Here is a 6,566-nt window from a genome sequence, read left to right as displayed (position 1 = left end):
CATTCTGTTCCAAAGGTGTACTCATAGGCTTACACCATGTCATGCCATATTTTGCCAACATATCCAATGCATATTGGCGTTGCACTAACCATGTACCTGTATGATCTTTGATTACTTCAATTCCAAGAAAGTATCTCAACTCACCCAAGTCTTTCATGTCAAACTGCCCACTCAATGCTTTCTTGACATGCATCACATCTGTACCATGATCACCTGTGATAATCAAGTCATCCACATAGATGACAAGTAAAACAATCCCATGATCTGTTTTCTTCACATAGAGTGAAGAATCTGTTGTAGAAACCTGAAATCCAAGGGGGATAAGATATCTGGTCATCTTATCACTCCAAGCACGAGGTGCTTGCTTCAGACCATATAAAGCCTTTTTCAATCTGCATACATGAGTGGGATATTTTGGGTGTACATACCCTTATGGCTGTGCCATATACACTTCTTCTTGTAGATCACCATTTAGAAATGCATTTTTCACATCCATTTGATGCATTTCCCAACCATTTACTGTAGCCATAGCAATGACTGCTCTCACTGTTCCCATCTTTGCCACTGGACTAAATGTTTCATCATAGTCCAAACCTTGGGTTTGTGCATAACCCTTAGCTACCAATCTTGCTTTATGTCATTCAATGGAACCATCAGACTTGCATTTCACTTTGTAAACCCATTTACAACCAATGACATTTTTGTCCTGTGGTAATGCAACCAAATCCCATGTATCATTATGAACCAATGCATCCATCTCAACATCCATTGCTTTCTCCCATACATGCTTTCCAATAGCTTTTGCATAGCATGTAGGTTCCACATGCTTCACCAAAGACGTCATATATGTATAATGCATAGCAAAATCTCGATATGTCAACCTGTGAACTGGATATCTGACCCTTTGGGATCTCTGCAATGCATGCGGATCACTCTGAACACCTGTCACTCTAGCATGTGGTGGCACATATCTATCCTGCCTTGCACCAGGTGTGCGTAAAACAGGTATACCAAGTTTCTCATCCAAACTCTCTCAACTTGATGACTCATAACCTGTAATTCCAATTCCTTCAACCTTCTTCTTTCCTTTATCAACAGCACTATTCCCAGTGCTCACACTCTCATGCCTCAAATGTCCTGACCATGGACGTACAGTGCTACTCTCAGCCTCTGCTGGCTCAGACATAGAAGTAGAACTAGAACTTGCTTGTGGCAAGTTCACAGGCACATCAGCTTCAAGTGACTCAATGACACCCTCATCCTTTGCTTTGTACCAACAACTAGCAAGCTCATCAAACACATCATCTCGTGAGATAACCACTTGCCTAGTTTGTGGATTGTAACATTTGTATGCCTTACCCAACAAACACACACTTTTCTGCCTTAGGATCCAACTTCCTCCTTCTCTCGTCATAGGCACATGTACATAAGCTATGCAACCAAATCCTTTGAGGTGTCCAATGTCTGGCTTAAAACCTGTAAGCCGCATCTCTGGCGTACTTCCATGTATGGCTGTTGTAGGTGTCTTATTCAGTATATACACCGCAGTAGCACAAGCTTCTGCCCAATAATAATCTGGCATGCTCTTTTCATTGAGCATTGCCGTGGCCACTTCACAAATGACTCTATTCTTTCTCTCAGCCACACCATTTTGCTGAGGTGTATACCTGCAAGTCAATTGCCTTCTTATACCATGCTTTCTCAAGAAATGCTCAAAAGCATTTGAGGTGTATTCACCACCTCCATCTGTCCTCAAACATTTAATCCAAGAACCATATTGCTTCTCTGCAAAAGCTTTGAAATCCATAAACTTTTCCAACACTTCACTTTTCTCTCTGAGAAAGTATATCCATGTCATTTTGCTGAAATCATCAATGAATGTCACATAATATAAACTGCCTTTAATAGATGGGTTTTGTGCAGGACCCCATACATCACTATGTACTATCTCAAGTGGCCTGCTACTCATGTTGCCTCTCTAGGAAACCGCAACCTTGCCTGCTTTCCAAACTGACAGGCTTCACAAACATGCATATTCCCATCATACTTGAATCTAGGCAGCCCACTAACAATGCCTCTTGCCTGCATGTTCTTTAACCTTTGTATATTGACATGTCCAATCCTCTTATGCCACATATCAATGTCCTGTACCACATTTCTGCTTTTAGAGAACATGGCTGATTTTAACTCAGGAATCCCAGCATCCAGCTTAAACAACTTGCCTTCTTTCTTGCCTTTAGCAACAATGACTCTACATCCATGTTTGAAATCCTCAACGAAGCAACCATGCTCGTTGAAACGAACCTGTAATCCCTGTTCCACCATTTGACCAACTGAGGCCAAGCTTTTTGTAATCGAAGGCACATACAATACATCTGACATAGATTTTGTTTGACCATTGTGCATAACCAATGGTACACTTCCAACATGTGTAATGGCATGCTGAGTATCATCTCCTATCTCCACATAGCCTTTCACATCCATAGGCTTCATATGCTCAAACCATTCACCATGACAAGTCATATCGTTTGATGCTCCAGATTCCATATACCAAGTGTCATCATTTTCAGCATTTGTCATCATAGATCCCACAACATGTTTAATGGCAAACAAGTGATTTGCAGTGCCATCATTACTGCTTGATGCATAATTTCCACCACCATGTTGTGCATAATGTCCACGATGTTGTGCTCTACCTCCTGTCAAATCATTCTATTTGCGAAAACAATCACGTGCCATATGACCAAATTTCCCACAGTAATGGCATTCCACATCTTGCATAGATGTTTGTTGGCCTTGCCAACGTCCTCTACCACGAGGATTACCTCAGCCTCTCTGAGGTGCATATCCACGACCACCCATATCCACGACCACCTCTAGCACCATATGAAGGCTGAAAATTATGTTGTGATGACCTGTCCTGCCATCCACGACCATTACATGTGATGCGAATCTCCCCCTGCCTCTAAAACCTCTTTGCGAATAGAAAGCTTGATTTCTGCCATTATCATCATGGCTAGTAGATGCATCCTGAAATGAATCACTGAGTTTGATTTCCTCAACAAGTAAGAGTGAAACCAACTCATCAAAGTCTAGTAAACCTGTACTCCGAACCGAGATGGATGTATCAAAAGATTTATATTCCTTGCCAAGACCATGCAAGGTAATGTCTACCAAATCATCATCAGGCATGGGGGCATTGATTGTTGCCAATGCATCTGCAAACTTCTTTATTTCTTGCACATAATTATGGATGCTCCTTCTATTCCGCTTCACATTATGTATCTCACAAACAACTGAGACTTGCGAGCACTCGTGTCTGTATCAAACAACTTCACCAATGTATCCCATGCATCCTTGGGATTCTCAGCATCATGTATGTGTATGAGCATAGCATCCGAAATACATATAGACAGATAATGCAACACTTTGAATGCTCTTTCTGACCATTGCTTATGAGCTATAACCTGCTGCTGTGTAGGTTGTCGGGGTAGTTCCGCTGGCTCAGCACCTGTAATGAGATTCCAAAAACCTTTTCCCTTCAAGAAACTTTTGATCCTGTACTTCCATACCTGGAAGTTCTTCCTATCCAGCTTTTCACCAACAATCTATACTGGATTATCTGACATATTGCTCAATGCAAATACACCTTCCGTAAACGACCAAATCTATAAACAAGCCTTCCTCAACTCAACCACACTCCAATGGGTGTTCTAGATACTCCAAAGTAGTCAACAAACTTCAATTTTGATGTAGAAAATTAACTTGTATGCATCCAAAATGAACTGGCTCACACAGTCCAAGATACCCTATTTTGATGAGCTTTCCAAGGCTCCAAATTACAATGTAGTGGTTCAATCAAGTGTGGGTAACTTGCATTGACACCTAAACAACCTCAATGTTGAGTATCAACACCAACCAACATGCATACAGATCAATTTTGTCAAACCCCCTTCTCTGTTCTGAGAAAAAACTAGAAAAACCAGTAGTAATTTTGCTCTAATTTCTTCAATCCTTGTCCAAATTGAGCAACCAGGCATTCATTAGCTTAGCAATGGTGTCCACTAACTCCATGTAAAAGGAATTAGTCTAATTATTTAAGACCAAAGAGTAATTAGTCGATTAATCACACTCTATTTCTCTGCAACAACCAGTAGGTAGACAGCCTATTTAATCAGCTCATTTCTAGCTCAATTGATGATAATTGATCAATCCAACCATATAGCCTTCTTCTCAAGTGTGTGTAGCAACTATTTGCCAAGTCAATTTTGGAATATATCAAGCACCCAAGTTGATTTTGGTCCTCCACTCAATAAAAATACTACAAAATGCTCTGTTTCTGCTGTCCAGCCTGCGCCGCCTACTCCTCCTGAGGGATTTGGGAGTGTTTATAATGTTAATTGATGATATAATTGGATGCCTAACACACCAAGGCAAGTGTGTAACCCATCAATGCTTTGATTTTTGCCAAAAACTTGCTCCAAATGCATCAAAATCTGGCTTCCTTTTCTCTGTTTTGTGAGAGCTCAAAAACTAGTAAATTTCACTCATTCAAATGCATCAAAAATGCTCCAAAATCAGTGTAGGGCTTGTACATGAGTTTCCAACACATTCTTGCTTGTCACATACATATTTCTTTGCCAGATTTGCATGTATTTCACCATACATCACTGCTTCCAAGCTTCAATGGAAAGCTTCCAAAAACCAAAAAATTTTCCTTTGCTTTGGGCAACCCTAATTTGCTTTGTTTTTGCCTGAATTACCTGCAATCCACTCAAGGATGTTTAGAATACCCTACCCAGTAGGCCAAGCTCTCAGATGATCTGATAGTAATCGGTGTGCTCCAAGCTTCACAGCTTCAATGGCAAGCTTCACAGCTTCTTCTCCCTCTTCTCTCACTCACTCATAAACCCTAATAGACAGCACAAGGCTCTGATACCATGTTGAAAAATAGGTAGAGGGAGAGGAGACACACACACACAGGAGCAAACCCTAATGTATATTGCAAACCCTAACCATAGAGGGAAGCCATCTCCCTTCTCACACAATTCATAAAGCAATAATCCATAATACACACCACACACTATGAGTTGTGTCCACACACATCTAACCCTAGCTAATGTCCACACACTATGACCAGTTGGACGCGGTCATTTATGTCTCACACATGTTCCTACCTAACATGCCAGCACCACATAGCATAGCTGGCATACACTGACATCGAGCTTGAATCTCAACAAGCCCTTGGTTAGAGGCTGTAAAAAAGAGAATGTGTAAATGTGAAAGAACATGTGAAAAGGTGAGAAGAATCTACTAGGAGAGAATAAAGGGTAGCATGAGAAGATTTAGGAAGTGTGGAGATAGTCTAGGAGATATTCTGGGAAAAGTGAAGAGGTGGAGAGAATCAGGGAAAAGAGTTGGAGTGAATCATGGAGAAATCAGTGGGATTAGATGCTTGGATGTAAGCTCTATAAATTGAGGCATTGCCCTAATAAGAATTTGCTGGTTTTTGAGTATCCATGCCTACATTAATCTATTTGTTAATTACCCACTAATTACATCTTAATTATTTGCTAATTACCTACTAATTATGTCTTAATTATTTGCTAATTACCCACTAATTATGTCTTAATTATTTACTAATCACTTTGTTAATGATGTTGATTCTAGTGTTTGATCCACCATAGCTCATCACAATGCCCTAATTTCAACATGGTATCAGAGCCATGCTAATTTGTGAGCTCATTATCTTGCTAATTATTTTGCTAATTAGGATTAGTAAAAAATTATAATTTTTCCTCTTTTTTCAACTCATCTCTGTACCCCCAGCCAGTGGAGGAGCTCTCTCTCCTTGCACACATAAAATCTAAAGGAAGCATTGAAGGAAGACATGGACACGAGAAGAGAAGCTGCCCCAAGAAGACTGAAAGAAGAGACGGACGTGTGAAGAGAAGCTGCCACACGAGAAGAAGACTGAAGACAAGAGAAGATGTGAGGCTCCAAAGAGTGAGGAGCCATGTGAAAATCTCTGAGAGAGAGAGAGAGAGACCCCACAACCCAATGTAACCTGCCCCAACAAAGTAAAACCACCTCTGAGCCACCCCGATGATGTAGGCCACGTGGTAGATGTATGTGTGAGCACTTTAGTCAAGGTCGCGGGCACTTATAGTAGCCTTGGACACATAGAGAGAGAGTGTGTCAAGGACTATGGAGTTTAGGGACTTGAGGCACTGGTCGCGGGCTATCAAGTAAGAGAGAAACTTGGTACAGGGTCCAGGTGTGCTAAGTTAACTTGAGGGGAGGTGTAGGCACTAGTCGCGGACTATCAAGTAAGGGGAGGCAAACTTGGTATAGGGTCTAGGTGTACTAGGAGTATTCACTTGAGGGGAGGTGTTAAAAATTGTTAACCCATGGCGGACATGGCGACGTACTATATTTTACGTCATTAATTTAAATATTCTGAGTCATGGGCCGGGCTTGTCGGCACCATATGTTAAGGATGAAGGGATTGGGTGATCGCCGATGAGAGGCGCACCTTGGATATCAGTAGGATAAGGGTTAGGGTC

The sequence above is a fragment of the Cibotium barometz genome, chromosome 54 (assembly GCF_041138505.1).
Source record: "Cibotium barometz isolate CiBa-2024 chromosome 54, ASM4113850v1, whole genome shotgun sequence".
Taxonomy (NCBI): domain Eukaryota; kingdom Viridiplantae; phylum Streptophyta; class Polypodiopsida; order Cyatheales; family Cibotiaceae; genus Cibotium; species Cibotium barometz.
Note: the sequence above shows the minus strand (reverse complement) of the source record.